Here is a 12071-nt window from a genome sequence, read left to right on the forward strand (position 1 = left end):
CGGTTTCGTAGTGTGATGAGGTGAACTTGCGCCTTTGGGTTTGTTTCGGTATTGCTGGATAATGCGCCTTGTGGTCTCTCGGAAAAGTTTTGAGCTATTTGATTTAATTGTTTTTCTATGTTTTGAATGCTAGCTTGTTGATTTCTAAAATTAGATTCTAATTGTAGAAATCTTTCCGAGTTTTTCTTATCAGTGTCAGAGACGAGGCGAGATATAGTATCTTCGAGCCTTTCTCGTCCACCTTGTTGTTGAGTGAAATTTTGTGACTCATTTCTTGGTTGCTGAAATTTTGTTCGTTGGGTTTGTTGGTTACTACTATTGCCGGGTTCCCTCCAACCAAGGTTTGGGTGGTTTCGCCATCCTTGGTTGTAAGTCCCTGTTGGGGGACCCGACGGCCTAGGTCTATTATCAATGTAGTTTACCATTTCTTGTTGATCGTCTGTTTCTTTCATGCAACTCCAATTTTCATGTGACCCACCACACCCTTCACAAGCCATAACCGAGACTGTTTTCGTCATTTCCAATTTTTTTATCTTTGAAGAAAGAGCCTCGATTTGGGCTTGTAAAGAAGTGCTTTCATCGACCTTATGGGCGCCCGGGGCGATAGACTTATTTCCCCGGGGGGTGTGCCATTGAAAATTGGTTTGAGCAATTTCCTCAATTTGATTATATATTTCGTGTGGGCGTCGATTACCTAAAAGTCCCCCGGAGCTAGAATCAAGTGTCTGCCTAGTGTGTGGCAACAATCCATTATAGAAAGTGGATACTTGTTGCCATATTGCGAGGCCGTGATGGGGACACTTGCGTAATAGCTCCTTGAACCTTTCCCAAGTTTCATATAAGGATTCCCCGTCCTCTTGTGAATATGTATTAATTTCAGCCATTAACTTAGCAGTTTTAGAAGGAGGGAAATACTTATATAGAAATTTTTGGGCTAGTTCATCCCAGGTGTTTACCGATCCAGCTGGGAGGGTGTTGAGCCAAGCTTTCGCTCGGTCTTTTAGTGAGAAAGGAAACATACGGAGGCGGATGGCGTCGTTTGATGCTCCATTGATCCGAAAGGTATCACATATTTCCAAGAAATTAGTTATATGTAGATGGGGATCCTCGTCCGCAAGCCCATGGAAGGTTGCGGAGTTTTGGAGCATTTGTATCAAATGTGGCCGAAGTTCGAAGTTATTGGCTTCGACATTCGGAGCATTGATAGCGGCGCCTAGATTACCTACGGTGGGTCGTAGATAATCCATAAGGGTACGTTGGTCCACCATTGGAGGTGGATTACCCGAAACCTTCTCTTGGTTTTTGGCTTTTAACCTTTTTCTGAGAAAGCGTTCGGGTTCTTCTAGTGGTTCTTTTATGTCTTTATTGGAACTGGAGCTCATACACTACGTGAGGGTGGCGTCGGGTTCCAAGTCCTGCAATAAAAACAAAAAAGTATGTTGGTCAGAAGGTTCACCACGGCCCCGTGTTGAGCGAACACGGCCCGTGGTCGGAATTTCAGTGATTGTTTTCCAGATCTCAGTTACTGGAAGTTGGACATGGCCCCGTGTTGCACCGGCACGGCCCCGTGGTCAGCCTTCTGTAACTTGGAAAACAAAAACTGCCAGTGACGATGCTGAACACGGCCCGTGTCCGACCAGGCACGGCCCCGTGTTGAGCTCTGCAGAAGCTGAAAATCTAAGAAAAAATCCTAAAAAAAATTAAAGAAAAATAAAAATATGATTAGGCCGTTGATTCCTAACTTTCTTAAAATCCTTGTGTCCCCGGCAACGGCGCCAAAAACTTGATGCGTGTGTAGTGTAATATATTTTTGATGAGTATTTAAGCCCTTTTTACACTTTTAGCCAAGTTTTAAATTTATAAAACACGATATTTACTAACACTAAACACACATATGGGCAAGTTCACCCATCGTGGACGTAGTATAGTGTTGGTAAGATACCGAGGTCGTCCAAGGACACAAGAGCTTTTAATACCGGTTTATCCTCAACGTCTAATCAAATCAAAAAGTGAGAGAAATGTTTTAAACTAAGAAAAATAAAAACTAACTAAATGCTGAAAAGTAAAATAAAATAAAAACAGATAGACAAGATGAATCACTTGGATCCGACACGTGTATTAGTATAACCTTTGATTATTTTCGCACTTTTGCACTTGTTTAAGAGATTATCTTAGTTATTGTAGTAGGCCGCTCTTTTGAAGGCGACGTTACCCTCAACCCAGTAGTTTGAGTCAGCAAGGATACAATCCTAAAGGGTCGGATTATTGAAAGATAATGAATTAAGTTATTAATGCAAATTGTGGTAGGCCCCGCTTTCGGCGGTGACGTTACCCTCGGCTAAGTAGTCTGAGTCAGCAGGGATACAGTCCTAAATAGCCGGGTTATAGTATTAATAGTAGTTAACTTATGAGGGGGTCAAAGAGTTTGGATCCCCGCCATCCAATACCTATGGGCATTGAAGGAGATCCTACTAAATTTGACCCAGGTCCCAAGCAGGACCTCTAAACGCTGAACAAGGGCAAGACCCTTACCAAACCGTTCCCTTAACCCCCGACCAGGTAGCCAACATACCTCCATATAGACCGTGGAGATATGAATGGTGAAAATCTTTTATTTTATATAGACAGTAAAATAATGCCAAGACACCACGGACAAACGATAAGGAAAGATCACCTTCAACATAAGTAACTAGTTATTAAAGTCATTAATACAAAACCAAATAAAAAGTGCAAAAGATTAAAAATAAAAAGTATTATACTAAACACTTGTCTTCACCAAGTGATGTAAGAGACTTAGGCAAACATGGCCTTGATTGTCAAGAACTCTTACGATCAATCTTGGATCCCGAGACGACTCACACACTCTACGATGGACAATGGATGATGGTGGTGGATGATGGTGTTATGGTGGTGGTGGGTGGTGGATGAAGTGTGAGAGAGGTGGTGTGCCAAGGGATGAAATGGAATGAAGCCAAGCACCCCTATTTATAGGCTGAACAGAAGGCTGGGCACGGCCCCGTGTCCGCTGGACACGCCCCCGTGCCCGTCTGACATTCTCTCTCTTCATTAATTGTAATTCGCAATTACAATTAATGCGCCTGCTGTACTTTCACCACGCCCCCGTGCCCGCTGGACACGGCCCCGTGGTGGGCAATGGAAGCTTCTACTGGTTTGTCTTTTCTGCTGCTTCCTGGGCACGCCCCCGTGTTCGCTGGACACGGGGCGTGTTCAGTCTCTGTTTTCTCTTCTTTGCCTTGGGAGGTGCCGTTGAGGGTCCGGGCAGTCTACTTTTGTTCCTTTTTCTTGTATTTATGCTAGAATTAGTTGTCTTTTTTGCTTCTTTTGTGATTTTGAGCTCATTTCATCCTGAAAATACCAAAGGAAGACAAAAACACTCTTTTTCCAACATTAGTACTTAAAAAGGGTTAGTTTTATGCCTTAATTGATGTGATTTATATGTTGCATTTTACACACATCAACCATCCTGGCAAGGCAAATGTAGTCGTTGATGCCTTGAGTCGAAAGGAAAGGGTGAAGCCTATAAGAATCAATGCAAAGAGCATTGAGATAAAGAATAGTTTGAATGAGAGGTTGTTAGCTGCACAGAAGGAAGCTGTGCTGGAAGCTAACTACCCTAATGAAAAGCTAGGAGTAACTGAAGAACAGTTAGCCTATGGTAAGGACGGAATTCTAAGGTTAAATGGACGAATATGGGTTCCAGTTTATGGAGGCCTTCAAGATGTTATTCTCCAGGAAGCCCATAGTTCCAAATACTCCGTTTATCCTGGAGCTGACAAGATGTACCAGGATTTGAAGGCAAACTTTTGGTGGATAGGCTTGAAGAAGTCTATAGCTACCTATGTAGCTAAATGTTTGACATGTGCGCAAGTCAAAGCTGAACATCAGAAGTCGTCAGGTTTGTTGCAACAGCCTGAACTTCCCACGTGGAAGTGGGAAATGGTGACGATGGATTTCATCACCAAGCTGCCAAAGACAAGGAAAGGAAATGATACGATATGGGTAATAGTTGATAGGTTGACTAAGTCAGCACATTTCCTACCCATTAAGGAGACTTATAGCTCCGATATGTTGGCCCAATTATACGTAGATAAGATTGTATCTCTTCATGGCGTACCTGTGTCTATTATCTCTGACAGAGATACTAGGTACACATCTCATTTTTGGAAAAGTTTCCAACAATCCTTGGGCACGCGCTTAAATTTCAGTACGGCTTACCATCCTCAGACGGACGGGCAGAGTGAGCGTACTATCCAAACCTTGGAAGACATGCTTCGTGCATGTGTAATTGATTTAGGTGGTAGTTGGGATAACCATCTGCCATTGATCGAGTTTTCGTATAACAATAGCTACCATACCAGCATTAAGGCTGCGCCTTTTGAGGCCTTGTACGGTAGGAAGTGCAGAACGCCCGTTTGTTGGGCGGAGGTTGGAGATGTCCAACTGACAGGACCAGAAATAGTCTTTGAAACGACGGACAAGATTGTCCAGATTCGTGAACGTCTGAAAGCTGCCAGGGATAGGCAGAAAAGCTATGCGGACTTAAAGCGTAAACCTCTGAAATTTGAGGTAGGTGATAAAGTGTTAAAGTATCACCCTGGAAGGGAGTGATGCGATTTGGAAAGAAAGGTAAGTTAAGCCCGAGATACATAGGACCATTCGAGGTCATCGAATGTGTCGGATCAGTTGCTTATAAGTTAAAGTTACCTGAAGAGCTCAGTGGTATTCACAATGTATTCCACATATGCAATCTGAAGAAGTGTGTCGCTGATGATTCACTAGTCATACCACACACAGATGTGCACATAGAAGAGAGTTTGAAGTTTGTTGAAAAACCTGTGTTGATCGAGGATCGACAGGTTAAGAAGCTTCGAAGGAAGCATGTGCCTATCGTAAAGGTGAAATGGGATGCCCGTAGAGGTCCCGAGTATACGTGGGAGGTAGAGTCCACAATGAAAGAAAAGTACCCTCATTTGTTTCAGTAAATCTCGAGGTCGAGATTTCTTTTAAGGGGGTGAGGATGTAACACCTCGAAAATTTGCGTTCAATATATATAACGACACGTGTCATGTACGACAAAAACATTATAAACCCGGATTTAGTTAAAGATGCATGGCAGGATTTTTAAACATATCGGCATGGTAATTTATACCTCTGAACGACTTTGTTATAAAATCCCAAGACCCTAATATGAATAATAAACATCTAAGTATACCTTTAAATCCAGTGATGTTCTAATAATGATGGATTCCAAATTTGCAAGAATGGATCCTATGAAATAATGCTCGATAAACTTTCGTGTATGATTTCCAATATTGTTCAACCAATAATACAATAAGATAGGGTAGACACCACTGATCAAGCATGGGTTAAAAGGTCTCATACTGACAAATTCTGGCTCAAAAATCATACTATGCAAGTTGACTGTTCAAAGCTTGAAAGGTTAAATTTTTTTGCCTTCTGGTAAAGGCTTACGGACCGTAAAGGTCATGCCTTACGGTCCGTAAGGAGTGCCCAGCGACAGCAAGTTGGCTGTTGGCAGTTATAAACGTTTTTTAACCGACTTAGTTAGTTATTTCACTCCATGGGCGACCCCTAAACAACCCCTAGGCCCTTAGGGACATCTGTGGATGATCCATGGCATTGTTAGGCTTGTGTGTCAATGATCTAGTGAGTTTTGAACACTATATAAAGGCCTCTTGTGCAACCATTTTGATCACACCTCACTTCTTCATTTCTGGAGCTTCCTGGAGCTTAAGAGCAGACCCTAAGCCTTCCTAATCGTGCATAGGACTTCAGTAAGTATGCTTAACCTTTCTTAGTTGAGTTTTTACTTAGTTTTAGCTTAAAAGTCAAACCGTCGTAACTAACGTTTGACTTAGCGATTAATCATTAATGGTCCGAGTGATTAGTCGAATCAAGGTAGTTATAAGTTGGTAATTAGGTGGGCATTAAACCCTTAAAAGGGCACCCCGTGGTTCCCACTCTAACTAGATCAAATGTCGGGTCAAAGTTGTTTAGAAAAAGTCAACAGGAGCTTAATTTTTGAATTAACATGAAATTAGCAATGTAGAAGGCATGTAACCTATTTTATCACTCATGTAACTTGGAAATAAGTATAATAACTGGTCTAAGCTTGTTTGATCCGACAATTTTCTGCTTAGACCCGGTTCGGAACCGAAAGTCGCAAAAGTTTGACTTTTGCTTTGACTTCAGTTCTGACCCGTTTTAGTAGAGTCTAGAAATGCCTTAGGACTTCCTTAGGACCAGGTTACATGATAGTATAACCCTCTGTGACTGGTTCGTTGTTTGTCCAAGTCGTTTGCACATTTCCGTTAAATGCTTAAAAGTTTTCCGTAATGCCCTTTTGTCCATAAAACGAGAATTTCGGAATGTGAGAGAGCAAAAATCTTTGTTACTGATTTATAAACATGTCCCTAAAGTTTCATAACAGTTCGAGGTCCAGAATAGGAGTTATGCTAAATAGCGCAATTAAGAAACTTTTGTTAATTAAACGGCGCACTTAGCATATAGCCTATCTAAAACCCAATTTCGACACCAAACCTTTTACACATTGATGTAATATAATATTTTGAGATTTTTAAAGATTTTTAATTATTTTTAACATGCTCATAACCTAAGGTTATGGCATTAATTTCGGGCATAAAATGAGTTCTACATAGTATTTTGAAACAAATCTAATTGCTACTAATTTTATATAATAAATAAAGTATTTTGAACTATGTAACCTGATCAGAAAACTCAGATTTCCTGTTTAACCCGGAAATCGCTTAAAATGGCTTTTTACGCGTATTAAACACCTAGTATGGGTTTAAACCATTTTGTTATATAAAGACTTATTACCTACTGATGTAACTTGTTAAAGTAAGTGGTTTTTACTGATCACTTCAGACCCGGACATCAGAATTATAAAAAATCTCTTTTATAATCTTTAAAATGACCAAAATACCCCTACGGGGCTTATATTGAGATTTAACTCGTTTTGGGCATAATGGAAGGTATCCTACTGATATCACAACATATTTAGGGCATATTAACTTAGGAAACCTGTAAGTGACTCTCATGGTTACCCGTTACGCATTCTGCGCGTTCGGTTCGGTTTACGTAACTAGTTTACATAAATTAGCCGAAACGGGTCAAACCTTATCGTTTTTATCTCAAATTCCAGAAGGTGTTTAGTTTACCCATATTATACAAGTTTTTAAACTTGTCAGGACTAAAACACATTCTATTCCGGTCTTCGCCTAATCGTGCGTTCGAATTGTATCTTTCGTCAAAACTAACCGGTCTAAGTTTAGGCTTAATAAAAGACCCGTTAGGATTCTAATAGGTTATTATAAACCTTCGTTCCAGAATAGGAGACCCGGTAAAAGCTACACGCACTTGCTATTTGTGATTGATACTTGCAAAGGTAAATACTTTTAACTTAATTTCCCATATACGGCTTGGGGTACGGTATATAAAATATCGCTTGGTCCAACATTAAATCTTTAATCGAATAGAGATTAAATCATTGATATGCTTTGTTTTGAAATGTTTTGTTTGCTTAAAGCCTTTAGGGGGTTAATGACCATGTCCCGGATATCCTTGGCATCATCTTACGAGATGGCCACGACCTGAGCACGGGGTGTAGGCGTACACCCGTCGGTGCATAAATGAATAAATAATGTGGTGTGTCTATATATCTTTAACCCGGTCTACGGATCGAGCTACTGAACGCATAAGAAACATGTAATTCGTTTACAAGTATTATATTCAAATAATTATCCCAAGTTATACAAGTTTGTGCCACGTGCATTCAAATCAATTTTATTAAACTTTTCAAAATGAGTCGGTTGAATGTATTTACCAGTGTAAACTGACGTATTTTCTTAAAAAGGTTAAGTGCAGGTACTACTCGAACTAGGCTGGCTTTCTCCTAGCGTCCACAATAAGTCTCGCAAGCTTGGATGTCAAAACTGTTGAACAATGTTTCTTATTTATTTTGATCCCCTTGTGGATTATTTTCAACTGTTTGTGATACTTGATATTACAATTATATTCGGTTGAAATATATCTATCTTTTGCTTCCGCTGTGCATTTAAATATTGTGTTGTTTGACTGTAATGTTACAAACTACGTCACGATAATCCCCCACCGGGCCCACCGGTGAAACGTGGAAATATCGGGGTGTGACATTTTAGATTTTTTCTAACAAAACTATGATAATGTTTTGTTTTGTTTTAATTGGTGAAGAAATATTTAGCGTAGCGTGGAGCATTAACTGGTTGGTTTTACATATTTATTTATTAATTTTTATATAATTGTCATATATAGTTCCAATCAACAGTGAGACATCAGATAAATATTCATCGTGAAAAAGACATAGAAGTAATTTTATTTCAACTTAAATAACCAAACTTTTTCCATTTTAACTTATGTGTAAGTAAGACGAAAATATCGTTATCATGTATCGAAAAAGAAAGAAAATAAAGTCATCTTTTATCATTGGACTTTTTCAACAATCAATTCAAATTCAAAAAATCGGAAACCACTCAACTCCTTCGCTCCCTCCACTAATTTATGTGACGTGACAAAACTTGATGGACCACAACAAAATAATAAAAAAAAATATCTAAGAAAAAACTAAATTACATGTATTATGTTGTTTGGAATTGTATTATGATTTTCAAATTTATACATAACAAAATAATCTCAAAATTATTTTAATCATAACTATTATAATTTACATTTTATTATACCTTGCAAATCAATACAATCTTTTCTTTTTATATCTTTACTAGGTTAGAACCCCGTGTATTACACGGGTTTGAATAAATGTAATTTATATATTAAATAATAAAAAAAGTTATATCTTGAAGAACCCCGTGTATTGTACGGGTTGAGTAAATTTAATTTTATATATTAAATAATAAAAAAAGTTACATTTTTAAGAACCTCATCGAGCTAAGGAGCGAGACTAAGTTCGACCGTTAGGGAGACTAAAGCGGGAGGCTGTGTTATGCGGGTTGAACACATGTAATTTTATATACCAAACAATAAAAAGTTATATCTTTATAAATCCTATGTATTATATGCATAGCTGAGGAGCGAGAGACTAAGTTCCGTTAGGGAGACTAAAGCGGGAGGCTGTGTTATACGGGTTGAACACATGTAATTTTATATACCAAACAATAAAAAATTATATCTTTATAAATCCTATGTATTATATGTATTGAATAAATCTAATTTTATATACTACATAATAAAAAAAGTTATATTTTTAAACCCCGAGTTGCATAAATGTAATTTTGTATAGTAAAAAATAAAAAATATTATATCTTTAAAAAAACCTCGTTTATTATACGGGTGAATGAATCTAATAAAAATTTATATCTTAAAAAAACTAACGGATATACTCGATATACGATGGATGGGGTGATTGCGCTGATTGTTCTTATAAATGTCACGTAAACATAGTGATTAACGTATTTGAGTTGAGAATTGAACACGAAAATATAAGTATAGAACCAATAAACACCTTTTAAACATTTTTGAAATAGGTTCTACCCTTAACTATTTTAGTTTAATAAAATAAATAAATCATTTAAATTAACTGAGTTAGGGCTAAAGGAGATAACTTGCAAGGGTTTGCAAACATCGAGTATGTTTTATGTAATTATTGAAGACAAATGACACAGTTTGCAATAATTGACATACATAAAGGACGATTTTTGTAATTTACTCTATTTTAAAATATTATATATATTATCTCCTATATGAATTGTTTAAATTTATATTAAATTTAATTGTATAATTATCTTTTATTTGATATTAATTATCTATAAAAATAGATGGCTTCAATGAATGACAAGTGTCCAAAACTTGGTTTCTTTTATTATAGTAGATAGATTTTTAGGCTAAATTCACTCTTGCGTGTTACAGACGAGACGAGAATATAATTGTCTTTCCAATCAGTCCATGGCTTTATAGCCTAGTGGCATATTGGAGGTGAGAGAAGGCATTGGGACCAACAATAGGTTCTGAGTTCGATTCTCACAAGAGGGTTTTCCCATATTTATTGGGTTTTCTCCTAAATTGGTGTATAGGCATTATGCCTAATGGAGATGGATATGATCGGGTGGTACCGCTGATGGCACGATGATACTCTAGTGGTTCGTCAGTGATCCAAATTTGCCGTTAAAAAAAATTGTCTTTCCAATCAAAGGAAAAAACAACCCACTTTCTCGTATTCTCCTATAATCATCATTCAACCATTGAGTAGCAACCACTAAAAGACTATTAAAAACCGACCCACCATACATCATCAAATAGCCACACTACCTCTCTTGTCATCATCTCCGACCACTCGACACACACCTCCATTAAACCTCAAAATCTAGTCTATACATCATCAAATAATGTAAAAGTATAAAGGGTGAAGCCATGCACATACAATTTATATCTATATCTAATCCACTAATCAACACCCTTAGTGATTTTTAGGCAATGTGTAATTTTTTTTTGAACGGCTATTTTTTTAATCTTTTGTCGTCTGTGTGACTTGAACCCAAAACCTACCCCTTCCCAACCTAGATGTTTTTAAAGGCTTTGCCTTTTGCCAATGGACCACCACTCCGTTGGTAGGCAATGTGTAATGGTTTCAATTTTTTCACCGTCACATCAAAAAGTCATTGTCACATCAGCGTTACATAGGCATGAGCTTTTACTCACTTCTAGTGTGTACTAGTTTTACAAGTTTTCACTACGTACTACGTATTAAAATAATATTTAAATCTAATAAAAAACAAAACATAACATGTGATTGGTTAAAGTGAATGGGGTTCACCATTCGCTTTTCTCTCACTTTGGATAGGCAGCCCACGGAGGGGGTTTCATGCCCCTAAGAGTGATGTTTAACAATCTCTACACCCAAAAAGTTGCCACCTTATCAGGGACGTTAGTCCATTACACATGATCTTAAGGTTAAGTATCCGCATACTACTATACTAGGCATCTACGAGGACTAAGCACCTGTTTATCTTTTCTAAACAATTGCTTACCAACTATATCACCCATTTACAAATAAAACCTCATATATAAGCACACCTATACAAATGAAACAATATCACCCATTTACAAATAAAACCTCATATATAAGCACACCTATACAAATGAAACAATTGATATTAAATTGAGTGCTTGTAAACGTATCCCTCCTCTCGTATATTTGGTGGGTTCCTTACTTCCTTTCCCATTAAATAATAATATCCTTTTTATATTGTAAACTTTATGTATCCTATAATTATTTTATATATTGTTATTTTTACTTTATTTTAAAATAGGAAAATTACCAAAATAATCAAAATTGACCAAAAAAATTTCAAAACCGACATGAAAACTTACCCTTCACTAAAGTAGTCAACCTCATTTCTTCCAATCAGAAGCTGTCACATTAGCTCTACTAATTTAGACGACTATGATTTAACCTAGACGACTAAAAAAGCACCAGCTCAACACCCGCTTTTACATGCTAGTTAAGAGTAGAAAAAACTAAAATCATTCTATGTTATAGAGAAATCTTGGTTAAATACGTTTACCTTTTGCAATTTTTCCAATTCTAAATTATAACTTGTTTGATTTTTTAACGGCAATTTACAAATTAAAACTACAACTATAAAAATTTAGAGCATTCACATTGAATTTCTTACCTCATTCCTATAATGACACTAAAAGTCACTATTTATCTCTTTAATTTTCAACTACATAATATTTTTTATACTTTTATCATTACATTTTTTCTTTCCTCCATCGCAATCACTTTCAAAAATATCAAAAAATGAACATGGGTGAGCAGTGTTTCCATATCCCTAAAAAAAAATATAAAAGGTAACCAATGTGAATGGTATAAACTTAGGGTGAGCGGAGTGGGGGCGGTAAACCCACTTCTCACCGCTCGGTGACCATTGCCAACCATTTTTACCGATCAATGTTATCGAAATTGGAGGGAAATTCGGTAAAGGTTTACCGACTCGGTGAGAGGGAGGGAAAGG

The 12071-nt window shown here is 37.4% G+C and overlaps 1 non-coding gene across 1 annotated transcript; it reads left to right on the plus strand.

Annotated features, from left to right (window-relative positions):
• Nucleotides 1–783: 783 nt before the first annotated feature.
• LOC118489499 lies at nucleotides 784–890 on the plus strand. Its single transcript, XR_004887519.1, has one exon. It is a non-coding gene; the product is annotated as a small nucleolar RNA R71 (small nucleolar RNA).
• The last annotated feature ends 11181 nt before the right edge of the window (nucleotides 891–12071 follow it).

Source organism: Helianthus annuus, chromosome 17 (assembly GCF_002127325.2).
Source record: "Helianthus annuus cultivar XRQ/B chromosome 17, HanXRQr2.0-SUNRISE, whole genome shotgun sequence".
NCBI lineage: Eukaryota > Viridiplantae > Streptophyta > Magnoliopsida > Asterales > Asteraceae > Helianthus > Helianthus annuus.